At 37.0% G+C, this 27,930-nt stretch overlaps 1 long non-coding RNA gene across 1 annotated transcript in view; it reads right to left on the reverse strand.

Annotated features, from left to right (window-relative positions):
- Positions 1-1,009: 1,009 nt before the first annotated feature.
- The window catches only part of LOC143647952 (uncharacterized), a 182,212-nt gene continuing 155,291 nt past the window's right edge, over positions 1,010-27,930 (reverse strand). The window contains exon 5 of the long non-coding RNA XR_013158273.1: positions 1,010-1,149. This is a non-coding gene — a long non-coding RNA (uncharacterized LOC143647952). The remainder of the gene's footprint in view (positions 1,150-27,930) is intronic.

Here is a 27,930-nt window from a genome sequence, read left to right on the forward strand (position 1 = left end):
TGGGTGGAGCCAAGCGCCGGGAAAAACAAACAGGCTTCTCAAGGACCCTTCGGGCAGGAAGAACTGAAGCCCCCATTCAAGCACCCTCGGCGGGTCTCACCTCCTTAGATAGGTCCCGCCCTAAACATCTAGGGGACCTCCGCCTTCATTAATCTATGCACTGCACTTAGGATGGGTTTAGCAATCGTCACCGCGAGGGGGCGGGGTTAGCTGTGTCCCCAGCAGGTTCTGAAATCTGTGGTGCTTGGGCCAGGTCCTGAGTGCGAAGTTCTTGTGTTCAGTTGGACTGGTACAGCAGATGGTGGCTGCACCTGCCCCCTCACCAGCTGCAGTAGCAATCTCTGACACTCCCAGCAGCAACAGGGAAAGATTGCAGAGGGCGTGGGAGAGACTAAGTATAGGGAGCGAAACACCTACCTGCCTAAAAGAGAAAAAAGGGTGGAGGAGTTTTCTTTCTTTCTTTTTTTTTTTTTCCATTAGAATTTTGGCTTAGTGTAGTTATAAATCTCGGTAAAGCCTAATGGATAGCAGTTTCGACTCTGGGATCACCCACAAACCTGGGTTCAAATCCCATCGCTCCTTTGTTTCCACGATGTTAGATGATTTAATTGAACGTTTTAATCTGAAGCTTCCTCAGATGCAAAACGGGGAAGATAATACTTAAGCCAGAGTTGTAGGTATTAAATGAGAATGAAGATTTAGAAGTATATAAATCACGCAATGTGTAAATGTATTATAAATGGTGGCTATAGTTGTTTTAGGAGATTTTCTAATTTAGGGTAGTACGAAAGTTTACGCAACCCTCTTTAAATGTTTTAACAGTGGCTTTAAGGCAAGGAGAAAAACATAGCTGCATTTTTTTTCAGGGACTAAACCAAAGTTGGTCATAGAAAGAAACCTCAGCAAGCTGGAAAGAACCATCTCTATAAGTCAGCACCCTGAAATCCATCCTTTAGAAGAGGTGATATAAATGAGCAAGACATAAATTAAGCAGAAGTTGTGTTTCCAAATGAGTTTAATTCCCAGGGTATCCCCTATGACCAGTTTTTAATTGGACCAAATTAGCAGATGATGGACTAGTTCAGTAGTGTTAAATCAGTCACACCATAAATAGAGTCTGCTTTGTTTGAGAGACTGCACAATAGACACCTGCAAGTGAGAAGACAGAGGGAAAGGTTAGAGGCAAGATCCATATCCATGCCCTTCATTCTTTCCCATTTGTTGCTTACTTTGCCACAACCTTTTACAAATTCAACCCTTGCCTTTTAACTAATGACCCATTCATTCATTTCTCTGCCCAGCTTTCTCCTCAGGTTCTCAAATTTAAGAAGCGAAATGACCATTAAAAAAGCTGCAAGCAGACTCTAAAAGAAAGAGGACGTATGAATACTCTTGTTATTGTATGAATTAGTTGCCTACTATGAGTTTTAGCTGTTTGGAAAGTCAGAAGGTTCAAGGATACCGCTATTTAAACTATTGTGAGCATATGAGCATCAAAAAAGTGAAAATTCTAATCATATTGAATTGTGCTTAGCCTTTGTATCAAAGATAATACAATAAATGGAATTACCAAAGACATTTGGGTTTCTCAATTGAAATGATAGAGTTCCTGAGTTCTAGTATATACCCTGCTGCTCCTGTATGATCTTGGGCAAATGTTCAACTTCCTCATTCTCAATTTCTTCAACTAAGAATATAAGGGAACTTTTATATTATGTGATATCATATCACATCATTTTATTTTGTTTTATTATGGATTAGATGACTTCCAATGTCACATTGAACTTTAAAAATATCATTACTTAAGATTGTACCATTGTTTTTCAGCATTTGTGATCAACACACAGAAGCAAGTCATTATTTTGTTGTTCTTGTTAACTGCAAGACCAATTAGGATTTCTATCCTGAAATAGCCTATCGTCTTTGCCACACAAAACATGGTCCTCAAACCAGCATTACTAGCATCATTTGGGAACTTAAAAGGCTCAGCCCCAGACCAAATACATCATAATCATCATTGTTACAGACTCCTAAACGATTTGTATGCATACAAAATTTATAAGCAGTGGTCTTAACACACCCTTAATACATCCTCATCCCCAGAGACCCTTTCAGTAGGTGTTCTATAAAATGGTGGAGATTAAAAGGCCCAAAGGACATTTGGTCAATTATCATTCACAGAACCCCCAGAAGACTCCTCATCACCACAAAAGTAACTCTTCTTGTAAACTATGGAGCAAACTGGTTAATTTAGTTAGTTTTAAAATGTTTGCAATTTTGGCTGTAGTGAGAGTCATAAACTTTCATGTGTTAAAAGCTCTCTTCAAACCACACACCTAGGGGACTGGAAGAGAGAGTTTACACTTATTCCAATCCTCTAGGAAGGCATAAGGAATGGATAGGAGTAGAGGGAAACCAATCAAAACATGAGTTCTGGTCATTTGGATAAATAATATCCCCTTCAAGTACAAGGAGTAGATAGAACTCTGTTTTCCATCCTACTCTTGCATGCTACTGATCAACTAACTTTAAAAACAAACATTGTTCAATGATTGTAGATGACTAGATTCTTTCAGTATTTTAGAGAGGTGTGACTTTTATTGGCCGAAATGTCATAGAGTTGTCATATAAATAAAATTCATTTCGAAAACTTAAAAAAATCTTCGGATGAAATTAAATCTCTTAATTTCATAGTGCCAAGACTATTATTGTCTACATATATTATCAGTGTGTCAGTAAATGTACAAATTAACTGACCTCTCATGAATCCTAAGACAATGAATTAATTTCATAAATTGCCAAAAGATGGCATCAATCCATGCATCCCTATATGCAATAGTCTTAAATATTATACCTGTTTGGGAGATTTTCTTTAATTTCTTTAAAATTAAGCCCTGTATTCTCTTTTTCTTCATGGCAAAAATAGTTTTTAATATTTAGTTTCATGTTTTAAAAGACTGTAAATAGGGAAAACTTAATACTTTAAACACAAGCCATTAATTTAATACTCATTTTGTCATGTAAAGATGGCTCATAATTTTTCCCTGTCTTGAAATGATGGCCTACTTTGCTTGTACTGTTGCATAATAAGTTGGCAACCCTTTCCCCATCCATACTACAATAGATACTAAAGTTCTTTTAAGAAAGTTTTCATCATTGGAGACACACTTAGCTTGTTCTTTATATTTGTTTCAATGCCTGTTTGAAAGAATCAGGATTTATCTTGATTGTGGTGGTTGTGCCCTTCTTTTCATTATCTTTCTACTAGAACTAAAGTGTCAACAGTTTTATTTGTTGTAAAATTTTTTGAAATGAGAATGGGAAGATTATTGTCACTTTTTATCACTATGGATAAATTTCCTGGAATTTCATGTGGTTAGTTAGAATGTTTATATTTATCTTTTAAAATATTAAATTTAGGTTAAATATCTAAACACTTTCAAAATATAGAGTCAGTATAGAGCCTCAGGACTAAAAATCTAAAATCCAAAATAAATTGACTCTTATAGCAAATTGACTCTTGCAGTAAATTGACCTAGAAAAGGAAATTTCATGGCCTAGTGCAAATGTAGACCATTGTGGAAGAAAATTAGTTTATTGAGTACTGGAAGCACTGATTGTCATTCTTCATGCCTGCTAGTATTTTACATATGAGTTCAGCTTCCTGTGTTGTAGGGATATTAAGAATTCATAGGAATATTATATAGTATATATAGTATAGTGTATAGCAATATAATATATATATATATATATATATATAGCATAGCAAATATAGCACATATAGAATATAGTAACATTAACTGCCTCTAAATGCATTTTTAACTAAACACTTTGCTTATATTTACAAAACATTAAGTGATCTACATTAGGATTTTGATCTATTATTTTACCCCACCCCACTTCAAATAACTTCTTGCTGGAATTTCAACTTTTGTTGATGACAACATATAAAAGTGATGAAAACAAATTCATAGATGTCAAAAAATTTACAATCTCAAGATGAGCCGTTTGTGCCATTTTATATAAATGCAATAAATGCACACAATAACAATATAGCCAACATATCCATATTCCCTCATTTTAAAATATGCAATCCCAATATATAACATTAAAATGATCTCATGATGTTACATAGTATAATTTCTGTCTCTACAATGATTGAATCTCACTGATCTAAGAAACATGGTCATCACACACTTTCTTAAACTTATCTACAGGGTTAATTTAATTTCCTCCATTTTGATGTGGAAAAGCAAATAATTCACCTTAGGGACAACCTTATTTTATAATAAAACATAAGATACTTGAGTTTACTAGCAGGTAATAAGTCAATTAGTAGTCATGCAAATGATCAAAGATAAATGGAAAGTTCAGTAAGGCGACCGTCAACTGTGAGACATAATTATACTGAAAATAGGCTTTATTTTAAAAACAAAACAATAAAAAGCCCAAAACCCTCTGCCTCTGGAGATAATAACTCTACATCCATTCAAGACAATTTCATACCTGCCTCATGGGTTTTGTCCCTATACTTTTTCAATCCTGTAATGTTTATGCAAGATAATGTAAGTCATCTCCTTACTTAATGAGGAGATTGCCCAAATGTGACATTCTCAGAAAGGCATTTATTGATGGTCCTCCACCCCTTTACTCCTTTCCCATTTAGTCACTCTTCATGCAATTACCTTTTTTCTTTTCCTTCATGGTCTCTTAAACCTGAACTTATATAAATTATTTACTTACTGTAAAACTACCACATAAGTAACCTTCTTATGGCAGTCTTAAGAAGCAAAGACACCATCTCACTCAATGCATTACATCAGTTTATTCTATGAAAGTGGTTGATAAATACATATACATTCATTCAGCTCAAAACAAAATCAAAACAAAGTAACCTCATGAAAACTTAAGACAAGCTAGAGGATTGCCTGGATTCAAATCATGTTTCCTAAATTCCAGGCAGTGGCACCTAATGCCTCTACCTGAGAGTTCAAGTTACCCAAACTCTAAGACTTTTTTCTCTTTACTCTGGGAAAGAAGTCATGAAGAATCCAGACATCAAATTTACTTGGCTCATTATCAAGTTCCATTCTTTCTCCTTTTACCATGAACTTGGGACTTTTTCCTGAGTACTCTGTTACCCAAATTTTCTGCTTGTATGTTGCTCAGAACCTCTTTCTTAGGCCCCTGAGTTTGTGTTTCCTTACCTCTGGCCCTTGGTTTCAGATTTATGGCCCCCTACACGCTTGCCTATGTAAATGTATGGGCACAGTTGAAATATATCTGCCTGTCTTCTTGAAATGTGTATTTTTTCTGCAAGCAAACTCAAACAATTTAGAGTCTTCCAGTTAGCACTATTTCAGCCAACTTTAAGTTGCCCTCCAAATCATAATATAAGTAAATTATTTTCATTGGAGTTCAAAATAGTTTAGTTTAAGATTGGAATTCACATGACTTACTGGTGTGTGTGGGGGGAAGGGTTTGTGTTAAATGCTTAGATAATGGATTTAAAAGCATAGTCAATGTAATATTGAATTGGGTCAAGTTCTTATGATCTTAGAAGTCTAAAGTAGATTTTAAAATGACCTAGACAAATTAGAGAAATCATCCATCAAAAACAGTATGAAATTTAATAGGGACAACTGCAAGGTGGTACACAGGGGAAAATAACTAAGTATGCGTGTAATAAGCACAGGAATGACTCAAGGCAATTCTAAAAAATAATCTAGAAAATACTGGGGAGAAAAGCTGGAAATTAATCCACATTTAACTGTTGTGAATTTCCAAGAGCTGATATGACACTTAGAGACACAGTATTATGAGCTATCACAGAAAAGCAGAGGAGTAATCTTTTGGCCCTATAAAATCTGAGGATAATCCTCTTCTAAATTTTGCCAGTAGTGAAAACTTTATTATAGCAGTATGTTTATTTGTTCTACAACTATTATTGCGCCCCTACTGTGTAGTGTGAGAAGTGCTACAGATTATCAGTTGCCCTTTCATTCTAACTACTGTGAATAACAAAATAACACCCCTTTCAATGTAAATGTCTCTTGTATCATATTCTGTTATTTTATTGTCTGCTATAGCGGGACATCTGTTACATTTTATCTGTCCAGAATATTTTCTTTTTAGGAGTTATCCCCTCTCCATCCATTGGTGTAATTCAGTTACTCACATATCTACACTTCAATGTCATTGGCCAATTGGACAAAGTGAAGTTTGAAGGGTGGACATGTAACCAAAGATGGGTTATTTCTAAGTCATTACAGGACTCTTGTTGTAGCTATGAAGAAATAGTCCTTTTATTTTTTCTGGGATCCCTCAATATAAATATGGGTTAGCCTAGAGATCTGTTGACCCTTTAGCTTCTTTGTGTGGAGAACCTGCATGAGCTTTAAATAACGTAAAAAAAAAAAAATACTAGTTCAGAGGTGAGTGAAATAAAATATAACTAGTGATATCAGCTGAGCCCTTGGATCAAAGTGGACATATGACAGTCCCATATCCAGACTTTCAAGTTAATTAGATTTAGATTTATGGCATTTGCAACAAAAGATTTTAGAGTATTAGATATTCATCCTTGTTTATGCTAATATTGCCATAGTGTAAAATGTCAAAGAGAATGGTTGGTTTTCCTTTCAATGTTAATACAAAGAGGCCGATCTATAACAAGATAAATGAAATACATTTGGTAGGACTTTGGTATGTATGAGAGAGAGGTAAATCTTATATCCTCTGAACTCTAATGCTTGTAATTTAGATCTAGAGTTGGAAAAATATACTAATGGTGATAGTGATGGTCAATATGATGTTTATCAAATGCTGATCAAATGAAGTTGTTGGTACCAAGGACAGCTCTCTCCAGTAGAACTTTCTGTGAGGAAGCAAATGTTCTCTTTCTGCACTGTCCAATAGAGTAGCCACAAGCCACATGTAGCTATTAAGTACTAAAAACATGGGGAGAAAACCCATGTTTATTTACTTATTTATTTATTTTATTTATTTACTTATTTATTACCATAACAAACTACCACAAGCTATATGGCTTAACACAACAGAAATGTATTTTCTCAGTTCTGGAGGATAAAAGTTCAAATTATGATTTGGACTTGCCATGATTCTCCTGAAGTTTATGGAGTTCTATGGTCATTTTCAGGCAATCTTGGTCTCCTCACATGGCTATCTTCTCCTTCTGTCTCTGTTTAAATTTCCTTTCCTTATAACAGTCATGTTAGATTGGGACCTATCCTAATTCAATGTGGCTTCATCTTAACTGATAATACCTTCAAAGAGCCTATTTCCAGATGGGACCACATTCACAAGACCAGGGATTATAACTTGACCATATATTTTTTTGAGGGACATGATTCTATCTATAACAGATGCTGTAAAAGGTTACTGGCTTGTCTAAATTCACAGAGATTTTTAAATACAAAGGGAATAATAGAACAGAATGTTTCTTGATACACAGACAAACATAAAGATGGCACATTTCCAAAGCTGCAATCTCAGTCCTCTCAGGTTTGGTTACCCACTGGCTAGTTTTGGTAAACAGGGCTAATTACCCCTTCCAAATTGTCTCTATCATATTAAATCCACAGAAATTTAAAAATCACATACAGATTGCACCAACAAATTCAGATATCTTAAAATTAGCCAATCTAAAAATGTTTCACTCATGGTAGTCAGATTTATATGATTGACTATGTTTTTAAGTGGCATTGCCAGAATGAAATCATCCATATCTCTACATGTCAGTAATGAACTGGACCCTAGTTCTTCAGAAAATGATTATAGAGGAGGAGACAGAGAGCTATTTATTGTGAGACTTTTTAGATATGATGCTTTAATGATGCCACATAAAATCCTCAACAACTCTATAAAATATATCCATTATCACTACCATATTGTAAATGAAAGGACTGAACTTGGAAAGGTTAAATAAGTGGCTGAAGTTACAAAGGTAGTAAATGTCATACTACTTTGATTTTAAGTCCTGAATATTTTCATTAAAATACTTTGTTTATCCTTCATGAAAACTCAACTGAAGAGAGATATGGTATCATTACTTCTACAAAATATGCTTTAGGTACACAGAATACATATTGTGGAAGATTTACTTAGAAAGAATTCAGCCCCTTGGCCAAGTCCCCCCCACACATACATGTACACACACACACACACACACACACACACACACACACACACACACTATGAATACAGCAGAAAATAAGAAGGAAATGAGAGAGTGTAGAAGTCATTTGGACATTAGAGTAATGCTTTGCTCAGCATACATTAGAATCACTGGATTTTCATTCCATAAAGTGAAAGCCAGCACTATGTTTAAAGATTTCTTACTTGTCTCTAAAGACTTCCCCAGGAAAGTTTCCACAGGTTTTTCATGCAAAAGGTTTCTGTACTTAAAACATATTTACAGAAATAGCATTATCAAATATCATTTGAAAATGTCAATGTCTTTCCTTAGGCACACAAAGCTTCTATAGTTTCCATTTTCCCACTTGTCCTCCTATTATTTCTATAGTACATATTATCCTTCTAACTCATAAACTATGTTCCATGCTTTCATTACTGATCTGCATTCCAAAAACCTTAGAGGGATTTTATCCTACCACAATTCCATTTCTCATCACTTAAGAAGGCAAGAACACGAAATATTTTATTCTTCTTCTTTGGACTTAGAAAACATCAGTTGAGAATGAAAGATAAAATAAATGTTACACTGTGAATGATAATTATACATTTTCAAAAAATCCAGGTAACATATTCAACTGAAAATTCTAGTTTAATACTTCTAACCAATTCTTCTTCCATGAAGGCAGTTCTTTCCTTTGTTAAACATGACAAACAACAGTGTCAGAGTCATTATAGCTTAGTATCTAACAGCAGATTTATTTGTATCCGTTTAAATATGGACTAATGTTTTTTGAGGCCTGCATAATTCACAAGAAACAAGACTGATCACATCATTCTCTATATTACGAGATACACTGATTTAAATGAGAGTGAATTTTGCTCACAGCCACCATGTGTTTTGGAAGAAACAGCCTGCAGCTAAAGTTATCTTTTCTGCTTGCTGTAGAGATAGGAGGAATTATAGAAGTATTTCTTATTTTCAACAACCTAAACTTAACAATGGATTATATCGCAAAATTTTATTTGTATTTGTGTCTCTTAGAGAGACTAATAAATTGTACTCCTCATTGCCATCTGGGTTCCAAAATTTTTTTATAACTAAGACAAAGAATAAGGTATTAGAGGCTAAATATAAGCTTCATATTAGTAAGTAATAAATTGGAGCACTTATGTCAGTTTGACAGTCAAGTGAGCCTGCTAACTGCACCCCAGGTCTTCACAAACTTATGGAACCCATCAAATGCACTGCTGGACCAGGGGTCTGTCCTTCCCAGATAGGCTGGGGGGAAGCAGGTAGGGGTCAGCCTAGGTAAGAGTCATAACATTGTAAATCGGACCCTAAACAAAAGGGAATGTCTATTCCTTGTGAGCACTTAACCTCCAAGTTGAAAAAGGCAGGAGTAAATAATACCAAAACTATTGTTTTCAAAATTACCTATCATATAAGTTGTGGCATCTCTCTTGGGTTAGAGAGAGGCCAGAAATTTCATAAGCACTGAGGTCTCTTCATAGAACTAATACCTTAGAAAAGGAAAGATGTGTTCCCCCTAATATCTACTCTCCAATGTGCTGCAGTTTGGGTTTTTGTCCATCTGTTTGGTTTTCTGGGCTCACCATTAAATTTGTAACCAACAGGGTGCTGGCTATCATCACTTAGGGAGAGGACCAACAGCCAATCAAGAGAGTTCTGTTCTCACCTTTATGACACCAGTCTCCCAATACCAACCACTACACTTTTGCTTTTCTCCTGGGACTAAGAAAGGGTACAAATCCGAACAGATCATTAATTGCCTCAACTCCAAGTCTTCTCTGTACCAAGACTAAGCATTAATTCTCTATTCTATTTCCCACTGAAAATATTGTACATCCTATTAGTCAATATGGCTCACCATAGCCCTACAATGAAGGGAAGGTGACATACTGTAAGAACAAAATGTATACCACAAAGAAATTGCAATAGAATGCCAGTAACGAAGAGATGCTCCAAATTTGAACATTACCTCTCTCCTATTACAAATTTCCAAGGGAGAATTAAGGTCAGAAAGATTAAGTCCCCTCACAAATTTGTCTTAAAATGTTAAACTCAGGGAAGTTAAAGTCCTGAGTGAGATTTACTTTGCCCTTCCATATTACATTTCAAATAAACTCAAGTAAAACTTCATCCTTTGTAACATTATATCCTAAGCAATTTCAAACAGATGGTCCCCATAGCCTGAGTTTTTTTCCCTAAGTAGCTGCAACTACAATAACCTCTCATGGGAACGAGGGTGGTTCTTTAGCACCTTGCGAGGTGTTTTAGCTTAAATACAAACTCAATGATTTTCCTCATTTTATACAGTCCAGAGACAATAGTACATTTAATATTTCACAGCACAGTAGTCAAGCCCACCAAATGTAAAGATGTAGCCTTTCCTGTTTATCTAGAAAAGTTTATCCCAGGCAAAATTATGTCCTCAGAACTTAGTTTTTAGCACTGGAAGAGACCAGAGCAAAAGTTCTGTTAGGAGAGTAAAAAAAAAGAAAAGTAAAGGGAGAAAATCTTGAAAGTAGCCTCCTATAACGGCCACAGATTGTTCATTCTTTGCCATGTTTCCAACATCATGTGAACTATAACTCATTCCTACCAAAAGGTTAATTGTAGAACTGTAACCACTGTGTTAATTTCCCTTTAAACCCTGTGTTTCCCACACTGCAGTGCTGACTTGAGTACAGGTTCCATCTGATTATAAAGGGCGCACACTCAAATGACAGTGTGGGCCCTTTTATTCTTGGGTCCTTTCCACTACTTCTTTCAGTGGACTCCCTTAGGCCTAAAAAAACTACCTCTTAGAAGATGTTTACACTCCAATCCTTTGGTTTCAGGGGAAAAAAAGACATCCTCTGCAGCTGGAAGCTGCTGTTAATGTTGCTGAAGCCAAGCCCCAAAAGGCTAATAAGAAACGACACCTGACACATAGTCCTTCCCTTGCTTTAATATTACAAGCTGAGATTCAGAGAGAGTGACACTACGAAGCAGAGAGTCCTTCAGCCAGCGATCTTTGGAGATGAAGAAGGAAGATGCCTCCCGGGGAGCTTCATGAAACAGGAAGCCAGGAGAGAAATCTAGCAGATGACGCCGTGTTTGCCATGTGCCCTTCCAGCTGAGAGAGAAGCCCTGACTGTGTTCGCCACGTGCCTTCTCACTTGAGAAACCCTGAACTTCATCGGCCTTCTTGAACCAAGGTATCTTTCCCTAGATGCCTTTGATTGGACATTTCTTTAGACTTGTTTTAATCGGGACATTTTCTAGGCCTTAGAACTGTAAACTTGCAACTTATTAAATTCCCCTTGTTAAAAGCCATTCCGTTTCTGGTATATTGCATTCCAGCAGCTAGCAAACTAGAACAACTATGCAGATAGGTTGAATTAGACTATGTGCTACAGAAAATTTCAGTTCCAGATCAAATAAAACTTTCTTCCATTGGTAAAAAAAAAAAAAAAAATATATATATTACAAGCTTTGAATAGCATTTCACTTATGCTGCATCATTTTCAACAGTAGTCAGATAAGTGTCTGATATTTTGCGTTGCTTTTTTAGTGTTTTACCATCATCATATTTTGTTCTTCCATTCAGAAAGAGTCAGCTGAAATGGGGAAGCTGTTCTAGCACTACCTTCTTATGTCTGGAATTCACAATTTAAAGCTAGAACCTCCCAAGTGCGGCTAGAACATGTGGAACTCAGCTGCCTCTAGTTTCAAAGCAGCAAATACTGTTCTGCCATCCAGTGCCTAAATGGCCTATAAAGACACTATTTTCCCTATAATTGTGTATTTGCTTCAGCTGTGCCTGCTTACTAAGGCCTCCGTGATCTGCCAGCATCTGCCAAGGCATCTGCTAAGGCCCTGGGTGCCAGCATATACAATCTAAGTGTAAATTCAATATCAAACCGCAATAGCCTACATCCTAAAGTCTAGCTAAGGCCATGCATGCTTTTGCTGCGACCCACGCAGTTCATGCCTTTATTTGCAAATCCTGCGCACCTGCCATGGGTCAAGACACACTGCCAAAACTTATCGCCCAAAGCACAGCAATTAAAAGTGAATGACAGGGGCAGGCCATGGTAGTTCAGGAGTTAGAGTTCTCACCTGCCATGCAGGAAACCTGGGTTCAATTCCTGGTGCCTGCCCATGCAAAAAGGAAAAAAAAAAAAAAAAAGCCAACGGCTTCACTGGAAACAAAAGCCACTGTAAACACCAAGGTCCAAATGCCCTAGAATACAAGGCCCAAAGCCACATGTCCTGGTCCCATCAAATCCTTTTAATTGTCACCCTTTTCGTTTCGTTTGTCAGAGCTCTTTAACTATAAACCAGTTGTTGATGTCTTTGAGGGGACTCAATATTTATCACTGTTCTTTGTCAGTTTGGACTCAATAAATTGAGAAAAAGGATAAAGATGCAAAGCAATGCATTTGGAGGCAAAAATAGAAACTACAATCCTTAGAGAACATAAGTTGATGAAGTAGGAGAGGGTGTTTGTGTGTTTGTGTGTGTGCATGTGGGTGTGTGTAGGGGAAGCCATGGTTCAACCACTACTCAGTAAGTGGGGAAGCAGAAACACGAAGGTATCCATCCAAAGAGAAATAAAGGAATTGAGGCAGTTAAGCATGTCAAACTCACTCTTCCCAACTTCCAATGGGGTGGAGCAAGTACACGGGTAGAATAAATGCCAGGAATATTAGAGTAATTGATACCTCAGATTGGGAAGACTATAACAGGAATGTAGTAGAAGCATACAATCTTAATTCAGAGATTTTTTTTTTTTTTTTTTTTTTAACATGGGCAGGCGCTGGGAATCAAACCCGGGTCCTCTGGCATGGCAGGCAAGCATTCTTACCTGCTGAGCCACCGTGGCCCACCCAATTCAGAGATTTTTAAGAATTTTTTTTTCTTGAGTAGGCATGCTTTCCCCATACTAAGTGCCATTTGTAATAGTTAATCTCCTGTTAGCATTTTTTAGCTATAATGAGTAAAAAAATTATCTGAAGCACAATATGGTAATTGAAAACACCAGAAAAACTCTCACATACAACAATTTTATTTTGAAACAATGCATTCCAAAGTGCTTTGGAATGCTAAGAAATGCATTTTTTTTTTCTACTGTGTTACTACGTGTGAGTGGAGATAACCGAAGTTTCTTGGAACTGTTCATGACACTTCGGCATAAGGATGGGTTCTCTTGTAAATAGAATCTGGGGATTCTGAGGTGGGAGAGGGGGCAGTGGCTCAGGGGATAGGAGTTGCAGCTCTTGTGGTGATGCTGGGGGGTGGATGAGTATTGGAGACAGGAGATAAATTGGGTAGGGAAGGTATAAGGGTTTCCATGAAAGAGAATAAACATAGTGAATATGGAGTGTTGCTGGTATTTGTTTCTTTTATTTCCTCCCCTAAATTAACCCTTTTCCTTCTTTTAAACCCTTTACTACAAGTTTCAAAATGGATGGTTAAAGAGTAAGGAGAATAAGGACTACCTGAAGGTTATCAAGGTGTCCTTTCCTTTTTCCATTATATCTCCTTTTGTTTAAGAAAATTGATAGAGTGCTGAGTATGTGAATGGTGTTTTGAAGGAAAAGAAGTACCGGCATTTCCCAATATTTCCATCCTTTTTTCATTCACCGTTGTTTATTAAATTAGCCACATTGGTGAGGAAGTGCAGTGAATAATGCCTTCAATATGGAATGGAAGAATTCCTAGCAGAAAGGGAAGTACCCAGCACTATTTTTTAGGCAGTCTATCTACTTGCCAGAAATGGGGATCTTATGGTTGCAATAAGCTTTCTTCTTAAGTTACATTTTTCTTAATTTTAAACTTTTTGCTTTGAAATAGTTTCAAACTTACATGACAGTTAGAAAAATAATACAAACCCCAGACAGGGAACTCCAAAATTCCCCTATTGCTCCAGATACCTGAAGTGTAACATTTCTCATGAAGTGTAACATTTTACCGGATATGTTGTTCCACCTATTCATCAATCCATTATTTATCTATCTATTCATCTCTCTATCTCCTTCTCAATTCATTTTCTGAACCCTTCAGTGTGGGTTATATAAATCATGCTCCTTGAACACTTAATAATGTCATGTACTTTTCCTGAGATCATGGATATTCACTCATCTATCTACCTTAAGTGTTATTATCAAATTCAAGAAATTTAACACTGATAGAAAACTTCCAGTCCATATTCCAATTTTTCCATATATCCAAATAATGTGATTTTGACCCTTCTCTCCTCCTTTGTTAGATCATGTTAGAACTATACATTACTTTTAATTGTCATTGTCACTTTAATTTTTTTTTCTTTTCTTATTTTACTTTTCTTATTGTGGGGCTATACACACAACATAAACTTTTCCATTTCAACACTATCAAGGATATCATTCAGTGGGATAAATCACATTCACTATTCCCTTACCACCTTACATTACTAAACTTTCCCTTCTCTGCAAACAGAAATCCTGTACCCATTTTGCATAAACTCTTCATTCCCACTGTCTCCAACCTCACCTCTGTCAACCTGTACTGTAATTTCTGTCTTTCTGAGCATGCATATTTGGTTATTTTCTTTGAAATACAATGATGGTTAAATTTAATATCCAAATCTGTGCTCATTTGTTTTCATACTAAATTAACTTCACTGCATACATAAACTATGTTTCTATACTCTTTTGTCACCCCATCAATATGTTGTTCTTATCACAAATTACCTAATCATACATTATGAGTTAAAAACCACTGATTTCTAAATAAATTTTATGCATTTGCCTTTTAGATCCTGTAGGAAATGAAACATGGAATTACAAATCAAAAATAAAAATAAAAATAAAATAGTACTGGCATTTTAATTTACTTCTGCCATTACCCTTACTGGAAATTCTTATTGTTCTTTTGGATTTAGTCTTTTATCTCTTGTCTTTTTCCTTCAACCTGAAGAACTCTCTCTACCATCTCTTATAGGGCATGTCTAGTAGTGGCAGACTCCCTTAGCTTGTTTTTAATCTGGGATTATGTTAATCTCTCCTTCATTTTTTGGGGGGGGTGGGGTGGGGTGCATGGTCCGGGAATTGAACCCGGGTCTCCTGCATGGAAGGTGAGCATTCTCCTTCATTTTTGAAAGACAATTTTACTAGATATAAAATTCTAGATTGGCGGTTTATAATTATATCACTTGAAATACGTCATCCAACTATCTTCTTGCTCCCATGGTTTCTGATGAGAAATTGGCACATTATCTTTATGAGGCTGTCTTGTACATGGCATGTTGCTTCTTTCTTGCAGCTTTCAGAATTTTCTTTTAATCTCAGGCATTCAACAGTTTGAGTATAGTATTCCATGATGTGGATCTTTTTGAGTTTATTCTGTTTGGAGTTTGTTGATTGTCTTGAGTGTGTATATTCATGTCTTTCATTACATTTGGGAAGTTTTAAACCATTATTTCTCTGAATATTCTTTCTGCTCCTTTCTCTCCTTCTTCTGGGATTCACACAATGCATATATTGGTGTAATTGATTGCAAGTTTGCAGACTCTGTTCCTTTTTCCTTCATTTTCTCTTAGTTCTGCTCCTCAGACTAGATATTTTTTATGGTCTTAGCTTCACGTTTTCTAATTCTTTCTTCTGCAATCGCTTATCTGCATTGAATCCCTCTAAGAAATTTTTAATTTCTGCTACTGTGGCCTTCATCTCTGGTTGGTTATTTTCACAATTTCCATCTCTTTATTAATATTCTGTTTTGTGCATCTATCATTTTCCTTATTTGCATTTGTCTCTGTCCACGTTTAATTTAATTCTTTGAGCATATATAGGATCATTTTTTAAAGTTGTTATTGTTATGTACCATATTTTGATAGCTTTTAATGTTTTAATTTCTCCTTTTTCTGGGCCACCGCTTCCATTTTCTTTGTATGTTTTGCACTCTTTTGTTGAAACCTGGGCATTTTAACATTACTAATGGAATTTAGAATCTGAGATGTCTGTTTCTTAAGCTTCTATCCAGCTGATGACATGAACATAGATTTCTTTGAATGCTTGATGCTAACACACACACATAAACACACACGTGAATTTCAATAACCCACTGAATTTCCCAGCAGTGTGAGTCAGTGCTCTCTAGAGAAACAGAACCAACAGGAGAGGTCTATAAATATGAGGATTATAAAGATGTCTCATGCAGCTGTCGACATGGAAAAGTCCAAATCCCATAGGACAGGTTGTGAAGCTATTGGCGCAATGAAGGGTCTGGACCAGCTTCACAGGAAAGGCTCACTGGCTGAAGAAGCAGTGAATGTGTCTTCCTTCTTCCTTAAAGACTTCGACTGATTGGCTTATCTCATTGTGGGGGGGGGGGCATGTTTTAGTTGATCACAGATGTACTCAGCCGCAGATGCTATGAACTGACTGATGATTTAATAAGCCAGGCTTCCGGTTTATCAGTCAGCCATACTATATCCTTGCAGCAATAGTCAGGCCAGTGCTTGCCTGACAAGACAACTGAGCATCATCACGTGGCCAAGTTGACATCAGAACCTACCCATCCAGGCCACTCCTTGCCAACTTGACAGCTGTACACATCACCTTGAAATGCAATTAATTTCCAAAGAGAACACAGTAACAGACACATGTTCCACCCAACAGCACTCAACTTTCCTGTGTATGAGTGGAAATTCACTACATCTCTCCAGAATAGGGTACAAGTCCTTAGGTAACATTCACTCTTAAGCTTCATGTCCTATGACTTAAGTACTATAAGATGAACAATACAACTTATGCCACATGATAAGAGGAAAACAAGGTATTTGATTATGTACACATGCCAACATGCTCATAACAAAACAGAGAGGAAATATTCATATAATCACAGTCCTCATTTCTGTAAATTGTCACATGGTCGTAGTTCCTATTTATCACTCTTGACTTCTACCACTCAATCTTTGTTCCCTTTACCCTTAGCAAGCATGTCTGCTTGTTGTGGTTCTTTGCCTAGGGTGACCCAGACCTTCATTCCTGAAATTTCTGGGCTATTGGTAGTTCTGCCTAGATTGGGTTGTTGCAATTTTCCACTGACTTTAATCACAGGGCATGGTAGTTCTAACAGATGCCCTAGAGATTCTCCTGTATTCCAGGAAAACTCTTATTTACCTCCATTGTATAATTGCAGTCTTAATTTCCCTTGATAGTCAGGATCAATCACCCCAGACAGAACAGTAATCCCCATTCACGCCTGTTGATTCAGTGGCATGAGAAGCCAAAGTAGCAGTGTTAACTTACAGTTCAAATGGAATCATTGTTGTGTCTCATGTTAGGAGCACACCTCCTTTTGGAACTAAGGCCTATAGACAAGTAGAGCTTAAGGTTTCAGGGATAGTATGCAAAACTTTTCCTAGAGGATCACTAGGAGTGATAGCAAGTGGTGCCACTCCTATTTCCACCGATTGATTCCTGGACCTGTGACAAACATCACCACAGAGTGGATGGTAATTCAGAGCATATACCTCCTGGAGGACATTGCTCCATCCCTGCAAAGCATTTCCAGCTAGTTGGCACTGTAATTAGGTCTTCAAAAGGCCATTCCACCATTCTATCAATCCAGCTGCCTCTGGATGATGTGGGACATGGTAAGAACAGAGAATTCCATGAGCATATGCCAATTATCACATCTCATTTGCTGTGAAGTGGGTTCCTTGATCATAAGCAATGCTATATGGAATACCATGATAGTGAATAAGAGATTCCATAAGTCCATGGATGGTAGTTTTTGTAGAAGCATAATGCGCAGGATATATGTGGTATTTAGATTCAGTTGTCAACTTGGCCAGGTGAAGGCACCTAATTGTTTGCTGCGGACATGAGCCAATGGTACATGAACCTCATCTGTTGCTGAGTACATCTGCAGTCGGCTAGGAGGTGTGCCTGCTGCAGTGAATGATGTTTAACTTAATTGGCTGGTGCCTAAATGAGAGAGCTCAACGCTGTACAGACAAAGCAGCTCAGCATACCTCATCTCAGCACTTACAGCTCAGTCCAGGCCTTTGGAGGTACAGAAAGGAATTACCCCAGGGAAAGTTGTTGGAACCCAGTGGCCTGGAGAGAAAGCCAGCAGAGATTATCCTGAGCCTTCCCACATAAGAAAGAACCTCAGATGAAATTTAGCTGCCTTTCCTCTGAAGAACTAACAAAATAAATCCCCTTTTATTAAAAGCCAACTTGTCTCTGGTGTGTTGCATTCAGGCAGCTAGCAAACTAGAACAGCATCCAAACCCATATCTGGAGTATGTGGCTATTCCAGTTTGAAAAACCTTGCTGCCACTTCCATAATAGAAGTGGTTTGATATAATCAACTACCAGGTAGCAGGTTGATCACCTTAGGGAACAGTGCCATATTGGGGACTCAGTGTGGGTCTCTGTTGCTGGCAGATTGGGCACTCAGGAGTGGTCATAGACAGGTCAGCCTTGGTGAGTGAAAGTCCATGTTGCTAAGCTCATGCATTACTTCCATCCCTACCCCCATGCCCATTTGTTCATGAGCCCATTTGACAATGGCAGGAATGGCTGAGGAAAAATGATGACTTGTATCCACAGGATATATCATCTTATCCACTTAATTAATAAAACCGTCCTCTGCTGAAGTCACCCTCTGGTGAACATTCACATGGGACACAAATATTTTCATGTTCTTTGCCCACTCAAAAAGGTCTAGGGTGGGCCATGGTGGCTCAGCAGGCAGAGTTCTCACCTGCCATGCCGGAGACCTGGGTTCAATTCCCATTGTCTGCCCATGCAAAAAAAAAAAAGAAAGATCTAGTTACATACCTCTTCCTCAGACCTCTTTGTCACAAATTTTCTAATCACGCGTCTTCAAACTCCCTGACCATCCAGTTAAACCATTAGCAAAAGCCAGCAAGTCAGTATGCAAACACATTTCTGGCCAGTTCTTCTTCCAACAAAATGAACAATGAGGTGCACTGCTCAAAGCTCAGTGAACTGAGAGGAATTCCCATCACCACTGTCCTTCGAGGACATCCCAGAATGGTGTTGTAGTGCTGCAGTTCTCCAATTCTGGGTGTTTCCTGCATATAATGACAAACCATCTGTAAACGAGGCCCAAGTTTTCTCTTCCTTGGTCAACTGACTGTAAGGAACTCCCCAAGAAATTATAGCTCTGGTCTGGTAAAGAGAAGATAACATTGAAGAAGTGGAGGCTGTGGGCATTTGGGCCACTTCCTCGTGTAACTTACTTGTCCCTTCAGGACCTGCTCTGGCCCTTTCTCGTACACACCATTTCCATTTTATGATGGAGTGTTTCTGTGCAAACCCAAATTTATGGCTTGGTGGGTTAGACAACACCCAGCTCATGTTGGGCACCTCAGGTCTCATGGTAACTTGGTAGTGCATGGTTAAGTGTTCAGTCTCTACTAAGGCCCAATAGCCAGTTAAAAGCTCTTTCTCAAGAGGATAGTTTTATTTGCAGCAGGTGGGAAGGTTTTTCTCACAAATCATAAGGAACTGTGTTGTGATTTTCCTATAGGGGCCTGCTAACGGCTCCAGACAGCATCCCAATTTGCCACTGACACATCCAGCACCAATGGATCTGCTGGATCCTACGGCCTAAGTGGCAGAGCAGCTTGCACAGCAGACTGACATTTCTCAGAGCCTTCTATTTTTCCAGGACCCACTCAAAACTAGCAGCTTTTCTGGTCACTAGGTAAATATTCTGGAATAGCACAACCAAATGAGGAATATGTTGTCTCCAACATACAAAGAGGCCTACTAGGTATTGTGTCTCTCTTTTAGTAGGAGGGGCCAGACGCCGCAGTTTATCCTTTACCTAAGAAGGGCTATCTTGATATGCCCCACACCACTGGACATCTACAAATTTCACTGTGGTAGAAAGCCCCTGTATTTTTGCTGTATTTATTTCCTATCCCTTGACATGTTCTTCCCATATATAAAATACATTTATTCAATTACAACATCCCAAAACCCTTAAATAATTGCAGTAATGATAGTAAGTACAGTCTCATCAAAATCAGTTATGGATTTGGACAGTCCTGGGGCAAAATTCCCCTCTGCATGGACCTGTAGAACCTAGAAAACATTTGAAAATATCATTTCAATGTGCAATTAGATACAGTCATAGGATAAACATTGTCATTCTAGAAGGGAGAAATTGAAAGTAAAACAAGGGTCATAGGTCTGTGAAACAAGTCCAAAACCCAGCAGAGAAAACTCTGTTAAATTTCAAGGACTTAAGTATCATCTATGGATTGAAGGTTTGACACTCAGGCCTGATGGAATGGCAGTCTCATCTCTTCCAAACTCTCACAGTGGCCATGTTCCCACTTTTCCAAACATCAGAAGGGCAGCCAGACTCTCCAAACACCAGGACACCGGTCTCACCCTTTCTGTGCTTTGAGGTGGTCACCAGGTTTTCCATGAATGCCAGGGAGCTGACCCCACCATCTCTGAGCATTGTAGTACCACTCTCACTGAACAATTAGGCAAAGGACCTGCCCTCTCCACTTGTTGGGCCAAATGGCCTGACCCCTTCAGATGCAAGAGTGAACCTACACACTATTAGAATAAGCTCAGAATTTTCCAAGTCATCAATTTCTAATTTCTTTGAGCTTAAGAGTTCACTTGTCTGTTTATCTGTTTCCTCTCTTATATTACTATATGCTGCAAAAAGAAATCGGACTATACCTGCCACACTTAGCTTAGAAATGTCCTAGCTAAATATCCAAGTTCATCACTTTAAATTCTTCCTTCCATCCAACATCAGAACTCAATTTTTTCAAGTTCTTTGCCACTTTAATACAAGGACTGCCTTTCATCCAGTCTCTAATAACACACAGCATTATTTCATTATTTTCTTCTCAGGCATTTCTGGAAACCCTTTTTTGTGTGTGTGTGGGCTCCGGGAAACAAATCTGGAAGCATCTTTAACATATGTTCATAAAAGTTGTGGATTCTCTAAGATTACACAAACTTTTTCTTCAGCTCTCACTAATTTTGGGGCCTTTACAATTCTTTCAGCCTCTACCTATTGCCCAATTCAAATGCTAGTCCCATGTCTTAGATATTTGTAATAGCAGCACCCCCATTTCCAGACCGAAACTATTTTGGTTTCCTGATACTAAAATATTAATACCATACAATTGGTTGACTTAAACAGAGAGGAATTATTTATCAGGAATTAGGGTAGATTTATTTCCCTTTTGTTTTATTTTAGCTTTAGTTGTAATGAGCAGGAATGTTCTCACTTGTATTTTGTGATTTGAAATGCTTTATGTACCAATTAAATTAAACTAAGTTTTATTATGTTCATCTTCTAAGAATATCAAAACATACACTACACCTCCTTGTACGTACGCATATTCAAGTAACTTCTTCCCTTCTAACCTCCACACACAACATGCCCTAAATGAGTAAAGGCACTCTTAAAAAATTAATAGAAATTTAAACTTTTTCTGAGTCTCGAGTTTACTTTATAATATTTTCTTCTTAAAGTTCTTAAATTTGTGTTGACGCGAATTTCTATATAGCTTCCATTAAGCTTTTATTTTTTGTCATAAGCTCTGGGCTAGAAAAAAAGTTGTTTTTTTTTAAATTGTTAAACTTTAATGATCATTATGCTCATTTCAAAGTTGTTACATTTCAGAGGAAATGGCTTTTTAGAGAGCTTTGCTGATTTGCAATTTGTTTTATCAGAAATTTCTTCAACTTCTATTTTCCCAATTATTCTCTTCGAAATTGAAGAACTATATAATTGTATCTCCATCTCTTTAAAATAGCATTTGAGACATTTGTAGTCGTTTCCAATATTTCCTACATTACTACTCAATATTTTATTAAAGTTACCTGTGCTTCCTGTTTTCTTTAGCTACGGCATGAACCAACTCTGTTAGCTATAATAATTTGAATTATTTTTAACATTTATTTACCAACATATTTTTTATTTACTTTCTAGTTGCTCTAGATCTTCCCAGACACAACTTACTTTATCAGAACCTGCTTCTGATTTATACTATTAGTGAGATATAAGAATATTATTTCTGTATATCTCTATCCCCTACCTATATTTTTTATATTATTGTTATACATGTTGAATCTATAAATATTACAAACCCAATACTACATTTTTAAAATTATTCCTTTACATTATTTTATGACTTATTTACATGGAAATATATTTATTTTGCCTTCATATTTGAAAATAGCTTTGCTAGACTTAGGATTCTTGGTTGACAGTTTTATTTTTTCTTTAATCACTTTGGCTAACGTTGTTTCTTTTTATTGAATTTTTATTTTATACATATTTAAAACTTTCAAGAAAGTTGCAAGTATAATGCAAAAATAATGACATGAATCCCAATTAACCCCTAATCTGATACTCAAATTTGCCAACTTTAACATTTTGTCATATACTTTTTATCTCTATTTCTATCTCTACTTTCATCTCTATCTAATCTACCTATTTTCTAAATCTTTGACAGCATGTTGCATATATCATGCTCCTTTACCAGTTGAAACCTCCATATATGTTTCCTAAGCACATAGCTATTCACTGATGTAATCACAACTTGTAAAATTATGAAGTTTAGGAAATTTAAAATTGATATAAATTATAAATTATGTATTCAAGTGTTCTCCGTCATTGTGAGATCCAGTCCAGGACCATGCATCATATTTAACTGCCATTGTCTTCTTAGTCTTTCTCTTTTTAAATTATGGTCCTGGTTTTTATGTGATGATTTGAAGCTGTGTGTACTGCAGAAAAGATTATGTGTTTAAAGCTAATCCATTCCTGTGGGTGTGGTCCCATTTTAAGCAAGATCTTTTGGTGAGTAGAATCTTAAATTGAGATAGAACCCACCTCACTCAAGGTGGATCTTAATCTTCATACTGGAGTCCTTTATTAGAGAAAAAAAGACAGAGAAAGAATACAGAAAAAAATCCCTAGAGAGGCTCAGAGAGAAAAGCCAGAGAAGCTTAGAGAGAAGAACACAAAAGCTAAGAGAGGCAGAAACTAAGAGAGAAACACACAGAAACTCAAACAGAAAGCCACTGAAGCCAGAAGCTGAAAGAAACATAACCTAGGAGAGAACATAAAGACCAGGAGACATGCCATGTGCCTTCTCATGTTATAGAGGTATCAGACATAGATGAGACAGAGGTCACATGCTCACTGCAAAGATATAGCAAAGCAGTCTCTGTGGGAATAGGCATCTGACGTCCTGAAAAGACTAAAGTGTTACAAAGCTGCTTGAGTCTGGGGCGCAACCAGACCTTGGGAAACGTGTAACTTTTGATTCGTCAGGGCACAGGGAAGCAGATGGTTCAGCCCTGTTTCCTCCTTCCCATTCTTTAGTTATACTTTTTTACTTTCTTTACCTCACAACCTATATAATAAACAGTGCTGAACCTCTTAGGGTCTTTGAGTCCCACCTGGTCCCAGCTTTAACTATATCTTTGTCTCCTGTCTTTCTTTCTTAATTCCCTGTCACTTCCCTTCAGTCCCGACACTAAGCCATGTTGGTCATGGAACAGAGGTATTCCAGATGCCAGCAGTCTGTCTTCAGTGTCCAGGTATCACCCTACTTATGCTGTGATTTGGATTTTTTTCATGGCCGCAGAAGTGTACACTTCAAGTTAATAAAATCCCTATTGTAAAAAACGAACTGATTTCTGGTATATTGCATTTCCTCAGCTTTAGTAAACTAAAACACATACATACAACACAAAATTTCCCTTCTCTACACTCCCAAATGTACAATTTAGTGGCATTAATCAATTTACAATGTTATGCTAATATCACCAACACCCAGTATTGAATCTCATCTATCCTCCCAAACAGATACTCTTATTGAGACTCTTATTGAGGCTCCCTTTCACATAATACATTGCTTCTCTCTTGCAGCTTTTAGGGTACTCTTTTTGTGTTTGACATTCAACAATTTGATTATAATGTGTCTTGGTGTAAATCTCTTTGAGTTAATACTGTTTGGAGTTCATTGAGGTTCTTGGATGTTTATATTCATATCTTTTATCAATTTTAGATTTTTAAAGCCACTATGTCTTCTAGTATCCTTTCTACATTTTTCTTTCTATATGTCCCTCTGGAACTTCTATTATGTGTATATTAGTATGCTTGATGGTTTTCCACAGGTCTCAGGCTCTGTTCACTTTTCTTCATTATTTTTTCTTTCCGATCCTCAGACTGCATAATTTTAATTTTTCTTATCTTCAAGTTCACTGATTCTTTCTTCAGCCAGCTCCAATGCTGTTGAATCCTTTCAGGGAATCTTTAAATTTCAGTTATTGTAGTCTTCAGCTCTAGAATTTCTGTTTGTTTCCTTTATATGATTTCTATCTCTCTTTTGAAATTCTTTTTTTCTTTATCATTTTCTTGATTTCATTTAGTTTTACATGTGTATTTACCTTTAGCTCTTTGAGCATATTTAAGACAGCTTTTTAAGTGTTTGTGCAGTATATCCAAAATCTGGTTTGATGGTTTTTAGTGCCCTTTCTTGCTACTTTGTCTGACCCATCATTTCTTGTGTCTTTGCATATTTCATAATTTTTTTGCTGAAAAATGGGCATTTTAATATTTTAATGTGTTATCTTCTGTTTTTGCCATTGAGTAATCTGTCCCTTAAGTTTGTATCCAGCTGGTGGTATGACTGAGATTTCCTTGAATGCTGTGAGTTAGCAAAAAGAGGAGTAAGAAATTATAATTTTGTATGAATTATAAAAAGGAAACAGATTGATCTGTGAGAGTTCTCTCCTTCAGAACTGAAGCACTGTAACAATGGATCAAAAGAGCAGTCTAAGGTGAGGGTATAAGGCGTCAGGTCCTCTCAGTCTTTTCTGACCATGTGCCTTACCCTGGGCATACATATGTGGCCTTAGGGATTCCCTTCTTTACATGGGCCTAAATAATTCCTTTTCCCCTAGGAAATAACGTTACATTATTTTAGGTGCTGGGCAAGGTCTGGGTTGATGAACCTGCAATGTGGGTCATGATTCAGTCCTTCACTTGGAGTTCAGGTTGGCTCTGCACTAAGCCAGGGAGAGGTTGAATGAAGGGCCAGCAATAGTACTACTAGGTTTACTTACCATTTTTAAGTTGCCTTTTTCTTAATTTGGTGCTTACCCAGTTACTGCAACCATATAAGTGTTTACTAGAGCTCTAGGAAAGATGATTCATTTATTTTTGCTTGTTGTTTAAAACTTATGTGGGGAGACGGAACTCTGTAGCATCTCACTCCATCATCTTGTTGACTTCACTCCACCAGAAATGTTTCTGATGAGAAGGCAGCTGTTTATCTTATTTTGGATACCTTACGTTATGATACAGTATTTATTTCTCTCTTACTGATTTAAATATTTTCTCTTTGTCTCTTCATTTCACTGTCTTTACCATAATGTGTTTCTTGGTGAATCTTTTTGCCTTTATCTTATTTGATGTGCATTGAGTTTCCTGCACATGTAGAATAATGTTTTCAATAAATTTAGGAGCTTTTCAACCATAACTTCCTCAAATATTTTTCTGCTTTCACTTTCTTCTCCCCTTCTGGTAGTCCCATTACATGTACCGTGATGTGCTTAATGGTTTCTCACACTTCTCTGAGACTCTGTTCCATTTTCTTTATTCTTTTTCTCTCCGTTCTTGGGATAGCATAATCTCTATTGTTCTAACTTCATATTTACTAGTTTGCTCCTCTGACTGTTCAAGTATGCTACTGAGGCCCTCTCATGAATTTTTCCTCCCTGTTGTTATATTTTTCAAATCCAGAATAGTCATTTCATTATATTTTACAATTTCTATTTTTTATTTGATATTCTCAATTTGTTCCAACATTGTCCCCATGCCTTCTTTATTTCTGTAGTTTTGTTCCCTTTAAGTTTACAAATGTATTTATAATGAATACTTCAAACCTTTATTATATCTGATATCAGATAGCTTTCACAGGTAATTTCTATTGCCTTCTTTTGTCTGGCACATGTCTCATATTTTCCTATTTCTGTGTCTAATCACATAACTTTTTATTGGAGACTAGCCATTTTGGAAAATATATTTTAGCAATTCCATATATGAGTACCCCTCCTCTGAGGTTTGGTTTATTATTTGCTTGTGTATTAATTTAATGACTTCCTGTATTATTCTAGTGATGCCATTCCCTGTTTTTTCCCTTCCACTAGTTTCCATACTACAGTATGACTATTATATATGTCTTTGTAATTACTCAGGCAGCACAGCCTTGTTTATATACACAGTGGTCCCGAGATGACAGTAGTTTTGGCAGGGATCCCTTTGAATGTCTTTCTCTCTGAAGACACCCAACTGTTAAGTTCTGTTAGTTTTAGACTGATTGCTCTAATATTTTCAACAATGCCCTGTAACATAAATTGCCCTACAAAGAAATCCAATCAAATCCGGGATACTTTGAAGAGATAGTATATATCTGTATTTAGTGTCTGATATTTGTTCTGATCCCAAACGTCTCCTCTTCATTGCCTCTTTCCTTGGTTATCTCATGCAAACCATCTGGCTTACAATTAACCAACATCTCCAGTGTATTTATGTCTCCTTCCAATTCCCTTTTCCCATAATCTCCAGTTTTTTAGAAGATCTCTAGACTTGAAATTCTTTACACTCTGTTAAGAATCAAGCAGATTGTTTTGGGAAGAGATTAGGTATGATCTATCCCATGGCGTCCTTTTTTTCCCCAGGAAAAATTTCTGGCCAATGGTTCTGAAGCTAGTGGTGGGTCAATGGTATATTTCTATTTAAGTGTCAGCCAAACTTTCAGAGCTGAGTGCTTATGACAATTTGAAGGTGAATGTACCCTAGAAAAGATCATGTTTTTTTAATCTTCCTGTGGGCATAGACCTATTGTAGGTGGGACCCTTTGATTAGGTCATTACAATTGATCTGTGACCCACTTCATTCAAGGTGAGTCTTAGTCCTCTTACTTCTTCTTACTGGAGTTCTTTATAAGAGGATAAAAGACAGGAAACAAAAAAATAAAAGTTTAGAAGGAAGATGTGCTGCTTTGAAAGGATTTATGCATCCTACAAAAGCCATGTTTTAATCCTAATCAATCTTGTGGGAGCAACAGTTTCTTCTAGCACCCTATTCAGTACTCCAGGTTGGAAACTTGATTAGGTTATCTCTGTGGAGATGTGACTTGATCAGTTATGGGTATTAAACTTGATTAGATAGAGACATGTCTCCACCCATTCTACGTGGGTCTTGATTAGTTTACTGGAATCCTATAAAAGACAAGACATTTTGGAGAGTTCCTTTTGAGAATGAGGAGAGAGCCACAGAACCACAACAGAAAATGAGAGAACCGTGGAGTCCACCAGCCAGTGATCTTTGGAGATGAAAAAGGAAAATGTCTCCTTGGTAGCTTCATGAAGCAAGAGGCGTGGAGAGAAACCTAGCAAACACCACCATCTTCATCATGTGCCCTTCCAGCTGAGAGAGAAACACTGAACATCATCGGCCTTCTTGAACCAAGGTATCTTTCCTTGGATGCCTTAGATTGTACATTTATATAGACTTACTTTAATCTCGACAATTTCAAAGCCTTAGAATTGTAAAATAGCAACTTATCAAAATCCTCTTTTAAAAAGCCGTTCTGCTTCTGGTATATTGCATTCCGGCAGTTAGTAAACTAGATAGAAGAACACACCAAATCTTAGAAAGACAGAAGTTAAAAAAGAGAAACACAC

This window comes from Tamandua tetradactyla, chromosome 10 (assembly GCF_023851605.1).
Source record: "Tamandua tetradactyla isolate mTamTet1 chromosome 10, mTamTet1.pri, whole genome shotgun sequence".
Taxonomy (NCBI): domain Eukaryota; kingdom Metazoa; phylum Chordata; class Mammalia; order Pilosa; family Myrmecophagidae; genus Tamandua; species Tamandua tetradactyla.